Raw genomic sequence first — 16,073 nt, forward strand, 5'->3', positions numbered from 1 at the left:
CGAAGAGCTAACTGCTCAAGATCTCTTCTCTCCCTCCAAAAAGAATCCTCTCAGCTTTCCAGGCTCTGCCCACTGCTTGCTGGCATTGGCTGTCAGTTACCAAGTCTCAGCATTTAACCCTGTATCCATCACAGTTTCCAATTCTGATTTTATGGACCCTACCTCAATACATTTGGATAATCACACTAGCCATAGTTTAATCCAACCATGTTATATCCGAACTGAACCACAGACACATTACTATCCATGAAAATGGTTAGGCAACAGTGTGAGAGCCACTGTGGTAGAGTGTTGGACTAGGATCTGGGAGACCTAGGTTCAAATCTTGACTTAGCCATAGAAGCTTGCTGGAAACTTCGGGCCACTCACACAACCTCAGCCTAATCAACCTTCCAGAGTTCTTGTGACAATACAATGAAGGAGAGGGGAAGGATGTAAGCTACTTTGTGTACCCACCGGGGAGAAAGACTGGGTATAAACGAAGTAAATACTTAAATAATAGGCAGCACTCTGTGATTTCCAGGTAACCACCGAGCTCTTCCTCTACAATGCTCTGATAAAGTGGCCTGTTTCCAATGGCTTTTGTGTCTTCTTAATCATGGATAATAGGTCACACAAAAATCATTGACTAGAACTCATTACTTGCTGATGTCACGCACAATATAGCTCAAAGTCTGGGCAGAATTCACTTCCAATCCGGGGAAAAAGGACAAAAATATCCTTGATAGATCCAGATATATACCCCATTCCCTTTTCTGGTCTATAACTGCAATAAATGTATTATTATTATTACCCCATTCCCAAATAAAAATGAACTGACCATACCAAATAAGTTATATTAGTTATAATGAAAATCACATTTAAATCATATTAACTAAGCTTTGTAATGTTTAAAACCTATGGGAAATATATAATGGCCATATCACCAGCTGCATCAGAGCTGAAGTGCAGAATGAATTTTTACCATGAACTATCTTATAGACGTCAGAATAGCAATACTGAGACTAACCGTGAATTGGTTTAGCCAACTTAACAAACAATAAAATAGCAGCAAATAGATGAGGCTTTAAGCCTATTCATTAAATGCACTTTCTGATGAGTTTAAACAGACCCCACAGTTCTGGTCCATAAACACCCGGAGGCAGTTCAAATCTGTCACGGATCAGGCTGCTGTGACAAAATTTGTTCATTTCTAGAACAGAGTAGTTACAAGTCATAAGGCACCACATATGGTGACATAGTTTCCTTAAGTCAGTAAAGTACGAGATAAATTTTCTGGCTAAAAACCCTAATATGGTCTAATAACACATTTTATCCTAGTTAAAATTAGATATCTGTGGGACCAGTTTTGAACAATAAGGCTGCTCAGAATGTCATTACTAAAAAGTGAAACCATTGTTCAAAATTATTTCTGGCTGGAGAGTTGTGTGGTGGGAAAATATTTTAACAGGTTTCCCTATTAGGCAGACTGTTCTCAACCCGCGATGCTAGTTTTTGAAACTACAATGGAGCCTTCAGTGAATGATTTTTCTTTACACATGTTAAATGTTTTAGAACAAATTTCATTTCAAATATGTATCTATTTAATGTGTATTTAAAACGATGGAAAAAATCTCATATGACTTGTTTACTCTACAAAATAGATTGAGACCAATCTGAAAGTTATAGAATTAGTTATATTTTAGAAGTGGGGTTATTCAATAGGTTTGAATGGTGACCACATATGGGTATTTCAGGCTAAGAAAAGAATATTCCATTCCATACTCAAGAATTTGTATCCAGCCTACAGGTCAAAATACATAAAGGCAAGTTCTGTATTGACCAGGGAAGAGAAAATATCAAACGTTCTCAGAGTCAAAAATTAAACAATACTATGGCAGTCTTTTTCATGTACAGGATTTGTAAGAATAAAGTTTCAAAAGCAAGCATGTTTACTTGGAAGTAAACCCTCCCCAAGTAAATTAAGGCTGAACTGCAACAGTTAAGCTTAACATTAAATGTAACTTTATTAGTGTGGGCACACTAAGCTACTGTCCCTTGGGTTTGCCAACATTTGGGTAAACCCATCTCGGCTTGTAATGGTAACATTGCTATAACCTTGCTTTTCCTTGCCTGCATACCAAGAAAGCAGCCAAGAGATGATGCTCATCAACACAATTCCACTTTGCTGGTTAGCAAGCAGGGTCAGACAATGATGTTCCCTCAACCTGTAATATATGGTTTGGTCAGCTCCCCTATCCTTAGATGCTTCAGGATACCTGTCAATCTAATTAAGTTGAAAAATACTTAGCCTGCACTAATCCTGATTACCCCTTAACTAGGGCCTAACCTGTGTAAAAGATCTATTAAAAAGCCCACCTGTGACAGCAGCATCAATGAGTGAAAAAAGGGAGCCTATCCGAACCAGTTTGAGAGAACACCAAAAAATTCCTGTTCAGCCCTGAAGTGATTAGCTACTCCTAAATGCATCTTGAAGGGAGGGCAAGCCTTCACTCTAACAGAAGCTGACAGAAGCAGAGGATGAGGAGAGGTGGAGGCTATAAACCCTCACATAGCCAGGGTTTTGATTAACCAGGAACAGCTCTAGCAACAGGGCTGGCTAATCAAAATGGCATCTCCAATTTCTGGACTATGGTACCTGTTTAGGCTTGAAAGGAGGGGTCAAATTCAAATTCAAAAACCTTTATTGGCATAACAAATCGTACAAGGTATTCCAGAATTTGACAAATGATAAAAACATCAATATCGAAATCTGTAGCAATAGACTTGAATAAAATGAGGTATGCCGGAGTACAGTGAATATAAGGTATATATAGAAAACGAGTGTCTACAAGTAACCGGAATAGCAGCTATTATATTTTTGTTTGATTTTTATCATTAGAGCTTGCTTCAAAAGCATGGCTACTATTTCTGTAGTTTCTGGATCATACCCGTTCAGTAAAAGTCTAAACAAAGAGTGGGGGGGAAGAGTTCCTATCCAAAATTGATGGCGTTAAAAATTTAGTACGTAGGTCCGCTAGCATTTCATATTCTAATAAAATATGATAAATGGAGTCTATCTGATTCAATCCACAGCCACAAATTGTCTTTTCCAAAGGGGTACCACTAAATCTCCCGAATAAAACCGCCGATGGGAAGGCGTTTAGTCTAGCTAGCATAAAGGCCCTGCGGAGGGATGGATCACTTAGAAAGTAGAAGTAATCCTGGAGGAATCCAAAATTGGCAGAAAGACCCAATTTGGATGAAGAACAAGATAAAGGAGTTCCAGGCAGGATTGTTTGTCTTTCATGGTCAAGTAGTCTTTGCTTAATAACTGGTTTGGGTGTCCAGCATTAATAAATTGTCTATATCTAATCCCAAGGTTTTCAGTTTGTGTGGGATAAGCGTGAACCACTCTGTACATGCAGCTTCTTTTAATAAAAAGGGAGTAAGACGGTTTTCATTTGGAGAAAAATGAATCTTAATCCAGTATTTAAAAGTTAAGTGTCAAGCTTTGTTCTCTAAAGTCATCATTCCAGTTTCACTAAGGAGAGATTGGGATGGGACGCACTAGGAAGTCCTAGTATTTGGCGGAGGAAGGAAGTCTGAACAGCTTCCAAATTTTTATTCAATGCTTCTATCCAGACAGGTATTCCATACAGTAGTTGGGCCAAAATCTTAACTGTAAAAACATGAATAGCTGCAGGTACATATTGGTTCCCTTTTAAGTAAAAAAAAAAAAATCGTTTAATCTGTGATGCTGAATATTTAGCTAAATTGATTAAATTATTTCTGTGATTTGTCCAAGTTAAATTGTAGTTAAAAGTGAGACCCAAATATTTAAAAGTCTTGACCTGCTCTATTGGTACATTGTCGATGGACCGTTTTGAAAGATGCCAGCTTTTGGTGAAAACTAGAATTTTGGTTTTGGCATAATTAATTTGCAATTTGTTATGTTTACAATAATCAGCGAACAGTTGTAGGTGTCTTAAAAAGCTGACCCTTGTAAAAGATAAAATAGCGGCATCATCGGCATAAAGCAACAGTGGAATTTTCAGGTTTCCAATCTTAGGGGAATGACCATCAATTGAGTTAATAATCTTTGGAAGATGGGCTAAAAATAGATTAAAAAGATGAGGGGCTAAAATGCAGCCTTGTTTCACTCCTGAAAGGGGGGGTCTACAAGGATGGGGGGAGATTTAAAAAAAGGGGAGGAGGAGACTACCACTAGCATACCTATTCCAAAATACAGAAAGATCTGACATACGGAACACTTCTAGTCCCAAGCAGTCTGGATACAGACTCCTCAACCTGTATTACGTATTGAACAAACAAAATCAAACAGATCAAAGCTATGCTTAGAGAAAATATAGAAACCCTCCACCCCACCCACCATATATATAATAACTGGGATACTATTGGAGAAAAAAAATCCTAGTTATGTTAAAGGGTACTTTGTAGAATGTTGATGTTACACTTCTGATGGCTTATGTAATATTTAAACGAAACCTGATTAATTACTGTTGGCAGAAGCAGAAGCATATTGATGCCCTCACAATTATATGATTATCTGACTTCCTGTAGAGTGTTTGGTCCGAGCACCATTGTTTCTTGGGGGCTCCCAGGAGACACCAAGAGTCGTTTAGATTTGGAGTGCAAAAAGCACCCCAACCCGGTCCTAAATAGTGGATCGGGAAGCAGGAAATTCCCCTGCAGCCTTCAAGAGCGGTTGGACTCCCATATTCTCTGAGAGAGCCTTTATTAAGCCTCTCGGAGATTTGGAAGCTGTCCCGCCGGCACATAGGGGCTACCATTGCCACGGACAACTCTTTGGATTTAGGCTTTGACCTCCTCTATACATTAACATCAAAGAATCTATGAAAAGAACAAGAAGCCTCACTTTGGAAGTCAGAGTGAGTAAAAAGACACTTTTTGCCTTTATCTTGATTGAGAAGACCTGAATGACGATAAAAACACCTACGAAAACCGGTGACTCCCTGCCCAGTGTAACGAGACTTTTTAAATAAACAAATGCCATTAAATGAACCGACTAAGACCTTATCAACTTGATCAGTGAGTAGACGCAATAAAAGGGACTTTTGAATGACTTTACAACTACCAATTAAATGTTTTGAGGGGAGGGAGGGAGACGAAACCCCCCCCCACTTCCTGTTCTCTCTGATTCCAGCCACGTCGCCTCTTAAGACCGGAAGATTATAAGAAGGGCTTTGTTACCATCGAAAAGACAGGGCAGATTGGAAGACTTGAAGTGAATCTCCCCGGTGTAACCATCAAATCGTTCCTACCACTTAACCACCGAGAGGAGACGACGCAGGGTCTATGATACTGCAGTTTCCTGTCTACTTCCTTTTCTTTATCTGTGCCGCTTTGAAGCGTAATTGAGGATATCTTGAGAATTACAAAGCCTGCTTCTATATAAGAATACAAGCAGATATGTCAAACAAGAGGATGGAAGAGATGTTACTCAAACAAATGGACATGTTTGCAGTGCAACAAGATTTAGTCTTTGAAAAACAACAAGCGCTCTTACATCAAGTATTTCAACTAGCTGGGATGATGAATATCCTATTTAAATCAATTAATGGAAAACTGGATACAATTATTGAGGAGATCTACGATATGAAGACCCAAGATACGACAACAATTATGCCAATGGAAATAAAAGGTTCTACTAAGGAGATGACGATTGAAAGCTTTGTGGAAATGGTGATAAAATCTGGAAATAATGACAATGAACTAGAACAATTTATTCTTAAAGAGGTAGCTGCAAATGACCAGCTGGCAATGAGAGAGAGCAACATGAGAGAATTCAATACCTCTACAATCTACTTGTCTGAGTTACTGCTGACAGGAGGAACATTATTATCCCAAGAAAACACTTCCTGGCAGCCAGCGATGGAGGGAGACATGACGAAGGATCTTACCAAGAAGCTGCTGGAAATTTTAACAAGAAGCCAATGGATACAATCACTGGGATCTTCTTTTACATTTTCAGAGGCCAGAATTGCAGCTACTATACTGAAAAACGGGGGGTGGGGATTGGGAAATAAAGAAGGACTGGCAGATCCCCTCCCAAAACAAGATAATGGCTAAGATGATGCTTATTTTTGGGATGTAAGGGAGGCACGGTGGATTTACTTTGATGAATTTTTAAATGGGAAAATTTGTTTATGTATTGATCTAATCTCTTCATTATAGAATAATAGAATGTTATATAGAGACAATGATGATAATATAACTATGTAGGACTTGAAATTGCTTATAGAAGTAGTATAGATAGCTTAAAGCAAGTCTGTATGAGAGAAAATAAGGATTAGAAATTAATTTGAAATGCAAAAGTGTTAACCAGTAGAATTAGTGACTGAAGAAGATGCGGGGAAGTCATATATAGCAGATAGCATTGAATACTATAGATAACATATTCTCAGTAATAGCAATGAGCTTTTTTTTGTTACAAGTAGTTACAACTGAATATATTGTTGAGATATGTTTATTTTTGTTGAATTGTAGAAAATAATAAAAATAATTAAAAAAACAATTATATGATTATCTGTAGCATTAACTCTACTGTCAGATGGCATATTTTAGGTGCCACTTCAGAGTGAAAAAAAATCAGCTATTATTTCATTACTCCCATGGGGAATCGCCATTTGGATTTTCCAGTTTAAACATAAATGTGTCTTAGTCCAAGCATGATTTTTATGTTACCGAAATTTATACAAACTCCAGAAGACATCCCTGTGCCAGCTCAGTATTTTTCCCAATTATCCAGTGTCTAAATGTTTTTTCCAGTTTCAAGGTGGAGGAATAGACTTGCCAACTTTCCCTCTGACTAATCCTATTTCTAATCCATCTGTTGTACAAAACTGCTGTCATAGCACCTTACACACACCACAGCTGGACAACTGAAACCCACATTGACTGCAAACATGGGGAGGTCCACACACTACTGCTCCCTCCTGTGGGAACAGCCCACACTGCATTAGGGCTGCTAGGGTTGCCAGGTCCCCTCTGCCCACTGGCAAGGGATGGGGAGGGGGGTAGGGTTGCCAGATCCAGGTTGGGAAACTCCTAGAGATTGGGGGAAGGAGCCTGGTGAGCACTGAGACCTCAGTGGGGTACAATGTCACAGAGTCCATCCTCCAAAGCATACATTTACTCCAGGGGAACTGATCTCTATAGTCTGGAGATGAGCTGTAATTCCGGGGTATCTCCAAGTCCCACCTGGAGGCTGGCATCCCTAAGGGTTGCCAACTCTGGCTTAGGAAATTCCTGGAGATATGGAAGAAATACCTGGGGAGGTTGGAGTTTGGAGACAGGAGGGAGCTCAACGTGGATGGGATGTCACTTCGGTTTCTTCTGTTCACCAAAACTGTCATTTCCTCCAGGGAACTATCTCCATAGTCTGGAGATCTGTTGTAATTCTGGAAGAATTCCAGGCCCAATCTTGACATCAGTAACCCTACTGAGCTTTTGATGGGACAGAAAGAAACAATCATAATCCATCTTACTCCCAAAACACCCCCTTGCACAATACTATGAACCATGAGCTAGTGGCCCTATGCAGCACTGTTGAAAATAACTGTGGCCTTCCAGACTCTCTCTGGGACTCTCTCACATCACCCAGACCCAACTACATGAAAATAAATTATATGAAATCATGTGATTTGCTGGATTCATAGGTGTTCAGGGTGACTGCATCCCCCCAGAATTTTGTCACCCTAATCGCCCCTTCTCAGAAGCCCTAGTCCTGTGTACATAGCAGAATTTAGGACTAGGCTTACAAGAAGGCTGAAACAGGCTATGCTGGCAATCCTTATACTAAGGATTGGGATCTTAAGTATATTTTCATGCAGTTAAATCCCATTAAAATCAACAGAACATCTTGCCAAATAAACTTGTTTAGGATGAGGCTGTAAATCCCTGAAAAATGTGACACAAAGCAGTAATTTTGTTTAAACATTCCCTTGAGATCTAGTGTGGTGTAATGGTTTAAATGTTCTCTTTAGAACTGGTATGGTGTTGTGGTTAGAGTATCAGACTAGGAGCTGGGAGACCTAGGTTCGAATCTGCCATGGAAGCCTGCTGGGTGACCTTGGGCCCGTCACAAACTCTCAGCCTAATATTGGTCACAGGGCAGTTGTAGGATCAAATGGAGGAGAGGAGATTAATGTAAGCCACTTTGGGTCCTCATTGGGGCAAAAAGTGGAGTATAAACGAAGTAACTAATTCATCATCATTCCTTTATTGGCATAAAAACATAATACACAAAGGGTACAGAAGGAATGGAGATATTAAAAAGTGCCCTTTATGGCATAGTTAAAAGACAGTTACATCAAATAGCGCTGTTTGTTGATTCTGCCATCTAATTAACTGTTTGGCAGGCTTTTAAAACAAACTTTAAAAACTGTGCCACCGTCTCCAGTTATATGGGGCGAACGATTGTTCAATAAATAGGTAACGTTAAAAGAATCTGAGACTTTCTGTCTATTAACCAACAGGGGGCTTAAAAGCTCGTTGCGAGATTCTGTGTAGAAACTACAATAAAATAAGACATGAGCAGCTGTTTCAATACAATTGTTGTCACAAGGGCAAAGCCTGTCAGACAGAGGGATTTTCTAGTAGCGCAGATGGCAAAACATTAAATCTGGCCAGAGAAATGGCTCTACATTGAGAAGGATCACACAGGTGAGATAAGTATGGGGAGGGCTGATAAAAGTCAAGAGGTACCCCTAAATTTGATGGGGAGCATGTTTTATTAGCAGCCCTATTTCGGTCTTGAAGTCCTATTTCTAAGAGTCTGCATTTTATCCTTTGGAAAGCTTCTGCCTCAGTAAGCATAAGCAAGGAGTCGAGGTTAAAGCCAATAGATTTAATTTTGCTCTCAATATCTTGAAGCCACTTGGAAGCATGTGACTCCATGAGCATATAGTAGATAAGGGAAGAGGAATCTGCCTTAAAATGGAGACGTAGCCAGAATGTTACAGTCATGAGCCACGCTCTTGTTTCAAGTAGCATTTGGCCAGTTTCCAAGCACAATGCGGCATATGGGACACAACAGAGCATACCTGTCAGGCCTTTGCTACAATGTCAGGCCTTTGCTAGCTTAGAGTTGAAGTCTGGTAATTGCAGGCCAGGGGCTGGCTTTCTGTCAAGGCCAAGAGCTGGACGCTGGTCAAGGTTATGTTCTCATGCTGCAAATCCTGTTTACCCAGTGTCCGTATTATGTCTTTGATTCTCTGAGAAACGTTATCTAGTCGTTACTGTGGTTTCACTTTGTTTTATTTTCTTGCCTTCTATACTGTAACGTAGCTGCTTAGACCCTCTCCTGCGTGAGAGGCAGTCAACTGCTGTAAATCTGTCTTTTTGCTCTTAATAAATTAGCATTGCTTAGGTTCACCTGCCTGAGCGTGTCTGTTTATGGGACGCTAGGGATAGACACCTGAGCTGACAATACCCATTATTTTTCTGAGGAATTTGGCTTGGGTGTGTTCCAGTGGATAACCTAGTGCACTAATCCAGACAGGAATACCATACAGCAATTGTGCATTGACTTTGGCGTTAAAGACCTTAAGGGCAGGAATATACTGATTTCCTCTATTGAAAAAACCCCGAATGATTGCTAATGAGCTAAGTTCTGCTGATTTAGTTGTAAATTGATAATGGGTTTTCCAAGATGCATTATGATGGAAATAAATGCCTAAATATTTAAAATATTTGACCTGCTCAAGTGAGTTGCCACCAATTATCCATTTAAGTGGTTTCCAGGACTTTGAGAATACCAGGAGCTTGGATTTTGCATAGTTCCACACCAGACCATTTGCAGTACAATACCCATGACACCGGTTTAGTAATCTCTTTAAGCCAACCCTTGAACATGACAACAGCACAGCATCGTCAGCATAAAGTAACAGGGGAGTATGTATGGAGCTGAGTATGGGACAATGGCCGTCAACCTCTCTTAACACAGTAGCCAAATCATTTAGGAAGAGGTTGAAAAGAGTCGGGGCCAGGATACAGCCCGGCTTAAGCCCTTTATTAATATTGATTTTTGGGGATAGTTTGCCTAGCGGTGTGCACTTGACTTGACAACTTGTGTTGGTATACAACCCTCTGATTAGGAATACTAATCTCTTGTCGATGTTCATGCTCATTCACTTATCCCATAGAAGGTTTCTTGGGATGGAATCAAATGCTCCCTTAAGGTCCAGGAAGGTTGAGTATAACTTGGTGTTGGTTTCCCTAGTGTACTTGTTAACTAGATGTGCAAGTACAATGCAGTGGTCTAAAGTGGATTTCCCCTGGCAGAAGCCCACTTGTTCGGGGCCTAGAGTCTTATTTTCTGCCATCCAAGCTAAGAGTTTATTCAATAGATGTTTGGCATAGAGTTTCCCTACAATCGAGAGGAGACTGATGGGTCTAAAGTTAGCTGGAATTGTATAGTCTCCCTTTTTATGTATGGGCACCAATATTACTTTAGTCCATGCCTCTGGCATAATGCCAGTTCTATCCACCCAAGTAAACAATTGAGCCAATACAGGGGGCCCACCAATTGGGATCTGCTTTAAGTACTTCAGGGCCCAGAGCATCCGGGCCGGGGGCTTTCCTCAGTATATGCGTTGAATTAACTCAACTACTTATTCTGAAGAAACAGGCGGCCACTCCAGTGTCTCAGCTGGTGGGGGGGGGGTAACAGCTCATTCCCACCCAGTCCCACCTCATCGAATACTTCTACAAAGTACTGGTGCCAATTGCTAGGTGAGATATTTGACATATTTGGGCCTCTGGGATTAAGTGCTCCAGAGACTAATGACCAAAATGCCCTCAAATTGTTGGAGTTTATGGCCTGAAAGAGATTTCCCCATTGTTTATTGGTGTATTCCCTTCTCTTATCTTCGATAAGTTGCTGCAATATGTTCTTCAAGTTGAAATATTCTATTGGTAATGGGGCATTTCTGGAATTCCGATACTGGCAAGAGATGTCACGGATGTGAGTTTTTAAGGCCCTGCAATCCTTATCAAACCAGGTATCGGTAGGAATTTTTAAAAATTCTGTCTGCCCTTTGTATTGCTGTTTTGCTGAATCAACTATACATGTAATTAAATTCTCAACAGCTTCCCTGGGGGAAGCAACTAACTAAATCATCTTCAGATTCCACAGATCCCATGGAAAGAAGATTTTAAAAGAAGCAGAATATGTGCAGGCCAAGATGTTCTTGTTAGGACTCATGCAGCCACATTCTGGACTAGTTGGAATTTCCGAATCAACTTCAAGGGCAGCCACATGTAGAGCAAATTACAGTAGCATAGCCTAGAGATGACCTTCGCATGCATCACTGTCAGTACGAGACAGGTAGGGGGCTAGCTGCTGGATATGGTGAATTATTGTAAGGGCATAAACTCAGTTATTACCAGGAATTAGTCAGTGAGTGCATTACACCCATTCTGGCTGTCACTTACAAAGTCCTTCATGGCCTTGGCCCCTCATATCTGCAAGACTGTCTGCTCCTATGTCTATAGGGTTGCCAGGTCTCTCTTTGCCACCAGCAGGAGGTTTTTGGGGCAGAACCTGAGGAGGGGAGGGTTTGAGGAGGTACTTCAATGCCATAGAGTCCAATGGCCAAAGCGGCCATTTGTGAGGTTCTCCAGCCAGCCTCGGCAGTCCCAAAAAGTCACTCGCTCAGACAGGCAGATCTAAAGCAGATAAACGTTTATTCAGGAGCCGCAGGTACAGCATAAGTAATCCACAGGTTCAAAGCTGCTAATGACCATCCAGTCTACAAAGCATAACTTTAAGCACAAAGCAACCCCAGGTGCAAGATCAAGCAGGCCTGGGAATTGGGAGATAACAGTGCCTGGTGGGAAGCAGGGAGTGAGCAAGCCATAATACTGAAGTTGCCTGCTTGTGACTCAAGGTCAGAGCAGGGAGGAAAGGAAGGGAGCGGGGATAGTTTGAACAGCTCAGGGAAACAAAACCGAAAGATGCTCTTGAACAGAAACGGGCCTAACTCATGTCAGGAGTCAAGAGCCTGCCTGGACCGCACGACTCCTGACTCCTGACACCATTTTCTCCAGGTGATCTCTATCGGCTGGAGATCAGTTATAATAGCGGGAGATCTCCAGTTAGTACCTGGAGGTTAGTAAATAAATAAGAACCAGCTCTCAGCTCAATTATGCAAAAAGTATCAAACAGTGTATTAATTATACAATACAGTGACAATAATGGTGAAGTGCAAACAAAAAAAACCCCACACAAATTGGTGCAAGAACAATGAACACAAACAGGAAGTAACAAAGCCTCCAAAAATGTGTCACAACGGGCTTTTCAAGGAACCAGAAGAGCCAACGGTTTTAAAAAGTGTCTAGACAGAATTAAGCATATACCAGTCTTGAGGTTCTCATGGACACCAAGGAGGGGGAGCGAACCCCCGTTCCACGGAAGAATGGAAAGTGGAAGACGTCTTCCAGAATTGTTCCGTGAGTGAGTGCTGGTTCTTATTTCTCTACTATACTGTACAGCGCAGGTGATTTTTGTGTTTGGAGTACCTGGAGGTTGGCATCGTGACAGCTCATCCCATCGTGACAGCTCATCTGAACAAGGCCTTCTAAAGGCCCCCCACCCTATGGAACAGCTTGCCTGAGGAAATAAGAAAGGCTCCCACACTTTTGGCTTTCTGCAAATTATATAAAACAGAACTGCTCAGGATGGCATTTTTATAAAGGAATAAGGGTGCATTACTATTCAGGAAGGCGTTTCAGTAGAGGGCACAGGACTGTAGACTACATTACTAATATGTATGTTGCTGTATGTTTTTATCTTGCTCTCAGTGCATTATATTTCTGATTATGTAATACCATTTCTCACATTGTATAACCTGTCAAGCTTAATACGTATGCCTTGTTTCAGAGTTCTGCAATCCTAGTCCCATTAAGATGTTTATTATATCTTTTCTTCCTACTGATTGCAAGGACTTACATTATGTTATGAAGAAGAAGAAGAGTTGGTTTTTATATGTCAACTTTCTCTACCACTTAAGGGAGACTCAAACAGGCTTACAATCGCCTTCCCCTCCCCTCCCCACAACAGACACCCAGGGAGGTGAGTGAGGCTGAGAGAGCTGTGACTAGCCCAAGGTCAGCCAGCTGGCTCCGTGTGTAGGAGTGGGGAAACAAATCCAGTTCACCAGATTAGCCTCTCATGTGGGGGAGTGGGGAATCAAACCCGGTTCTCCAGATCAGGCTCCACTGATCCAAACCACCGCTCTTAACCGCTACACCAATTTGGTTCCCTTCCATTTCAGACCACCGCTCTTAACCACTACAGCATGCTGGCTCCCTTCAATTTCAGAGAGAAAGGCAGACTGTAAATAACATAAATAGATAAATAAATGAAATGTCACCCATAAAAAATCTTGGTGCTAAATGAGTGAATAGATGGTATGGAATATGACTTACCAAAACCCACTGTTGAAATGGTATTGTTTATTGACTATACATTGTTGAACTGCAAGTCCAATGGGTTTGCTGGCTTCCTCAGCCTTATACATTGTATGTCTCTAGTTTCCATTCATTGTTACTGAAAATGTAACTGGAAAAATGTTTGCAGAAGAGACTTGTCACTCATTCACCTGTCATATCTACTAACCACAATTTCAGCTGAATATTAATATAGTATAAATAATAATAAAAATATATAAATTTTCCATAACAATTTATGTGGTTCATTCATTGCTAGATTATTCTGCATCATTTGATATTTATGAGAACTCTCCCTTGGGCTTGCTATTCAGTCTGCAAGTTAAGACACCAGCTGTGCTACATTTAACATTCACTTCTCTCAAGAGAACCCTCCGTGTCTCACATGAGGTCTCTAAAGAGCTACCTCATTTTTCTCCCTGCTGTTTCAAATCCAATTGTAAGCAGTTATATTACTGAAGCCTTTTTCCCAGCTGATAAATACTGAGTTAGAATCAGGCCTTTGGGAGCTTTTATTTATCCAGAGGATTTTAGTCATCCAGATGAATTGCTGAATGACATGAGGGGCTGTATTCCTATACCCTTCCACTATTTCCAAGCCCTGACTGCTAGGGAATGTGAAATGAGGCCTAGCAACCAGAATCACAGTGCTATGTACTTACCTGAAGTGTGGAATTGCTTTCCTGTATTGGCTGAAAAAAACGAATAGCATCTTGCAATGTGATTGCCACCAAATGTTCTTGGAAAATCACAAATTAAATGACCCTAAGATTTTTGTACTCAAATAACTATACCCAAGATATGTGTGAAATATGCTCAGCAATATCTGAAGTTAATAAATAATAAATAATAGGCCATTGAAAACCAGTATGGTATAGTGCTTAAAGTGTCGACTAGCCCTGACCTGGATGGCCCAGGCTAGCCTGATATCATCAGATCTCAGAAGCTAAGCAGAGTCAGCCCTGGTTCGTATTTGGATGGGAGACCACCAAGGAAGTCCAGGGTTGCTATACAGGGGAAGGCACTGGCAAACCACCTCTGTTAGTCTCTTGCCTTGAAAACCCCATAAGGGGTCGCCATATGTCGGCTGCGACTTGACGGCACTTTACACACACACACAGGATGAAAAAGAAGGAGTCTCAAAGTGGCTTACAAACACCTTCCCTTCCTCTCCCCACAACAGACATCTTGTGAGGTAGGTGGGACTAACAGAGTTCTCAGAGAACAGTGACTGGCCCAAGGTCACCCAGCAGGCTTCCTGTGGAGGAATGGGGAATCGAACTGGTTCTCCAGATTAGAGTCTGCCGCTCTTAACCACTACACCACACTGGATCTGGGAGAACCATGTTCAAACCCCCACTGTGCCAAAGAAGGTTACTGGGTGACCTTGGGCTAGTCAAACACTCTCAGCCTAACCTATCTCACAGGGGTGCTGTGAGATAAAATGGAGTGGAAGTCTCCATTGGAGAGAAAGATGGGGTTAAAATGAAGTAAATATGGAAATATTGTCCACGTAAATATTGGCCAACATTCAAATCACCATGCTTCTAATTTAAATCCTACTTTTGTTCAGGTAAGGAAATATTCAAATGTCCCTTGATTTTTTAAAAAAAACAAGTTTTAGAGTTGCCACTCAACTGCTGTGTTGCTCAAGGTTTACAATATTCACATAGCAGGGGGGAGTGAACCCCAGCACACCACCAGTTTGAATATTTTTAATGACGTTTTCAATTTCCAATACTATTGACTACTGAACTTCTTATTGTACTAAGATGGTTTGAGCTTGTTAAAAAGCTGGCAATTGTCTGTCCTTTCTCTGTGTATCTCTTTGTTGTCTGAGCATTGGCTGTTCTTTGTGATATTATGGGAAGTTTGTTTATTTATTTAAGAGTGCCTATTCAGAGTCCTGATCCAGGCAGCTTACAATTTAGAATAATAAATTTTCAATATAAAAACAAGCCAGTTTGCAAAAAATTCACAGGGAGCCATGAGAGAGTAAAGGGCCACTTTGCTAGGGTAGAGCTTCAGACAGGGTTAGGCATAGGAAGGACACTATGCTGAAATGCAGGCAGGAAGCAAAGGTGGTGGTAAAGAACTGGTGAGGAAGGACAACCATGAAAGTGGAATGTGAGATGAAGAACTTCACAGTCGAGGAACAAGAGAGCCTTTTTGTCAATTAGTGCTCAGAGATGTTGATGTCCGCATTTCATACATGTTATTCAGAATGAGCAGACAGATTGTTGAGTGTATCGTTGCCAGGTCCCTCTTCTCCGCCAGTGGGAGATTTTGGGGGCAGAGCCTGAGGAGGGTGGGGTTTGGGGAGTGGAGGGACTTCAATGCCATAGAGTCCAATTGCCAAAGCGACCATTTTCTCCAGGTGAACTGATCTCTATAGGCGGGAGATCAGTGTAATAGAGGGAGATCTCCAGCTACTACCTGGAGGTTGGCAACTTTAGTTCAGGGCATAATTCTATTTATCATACTGTCATGGAAAACACAACAGCACCCCAATATTACTCTTTTAAAAAGTTTCTGTTTTGCAAGAGCATAGATAACCACATTCTAGCATACTGTATTTCTTTGGTTAGTTATGGCTG

The sequence above is a fragment of the Euleptes europaea genome, chromosome 10 (genome assembly GCF_029931775.1).
Source record: "Euleptes europaea isolate rEulEur1 chromosome 10, rEulEur1.hap1, whole genome shotgun sequence".
Taxonomy (NCBI): domain Eukaryota; kingdom Metazoa; phylum Chordata; class Lepidosauria; order Squamata; family Sphaerodactylidae; genus Euleptes; species Euleptes europaea.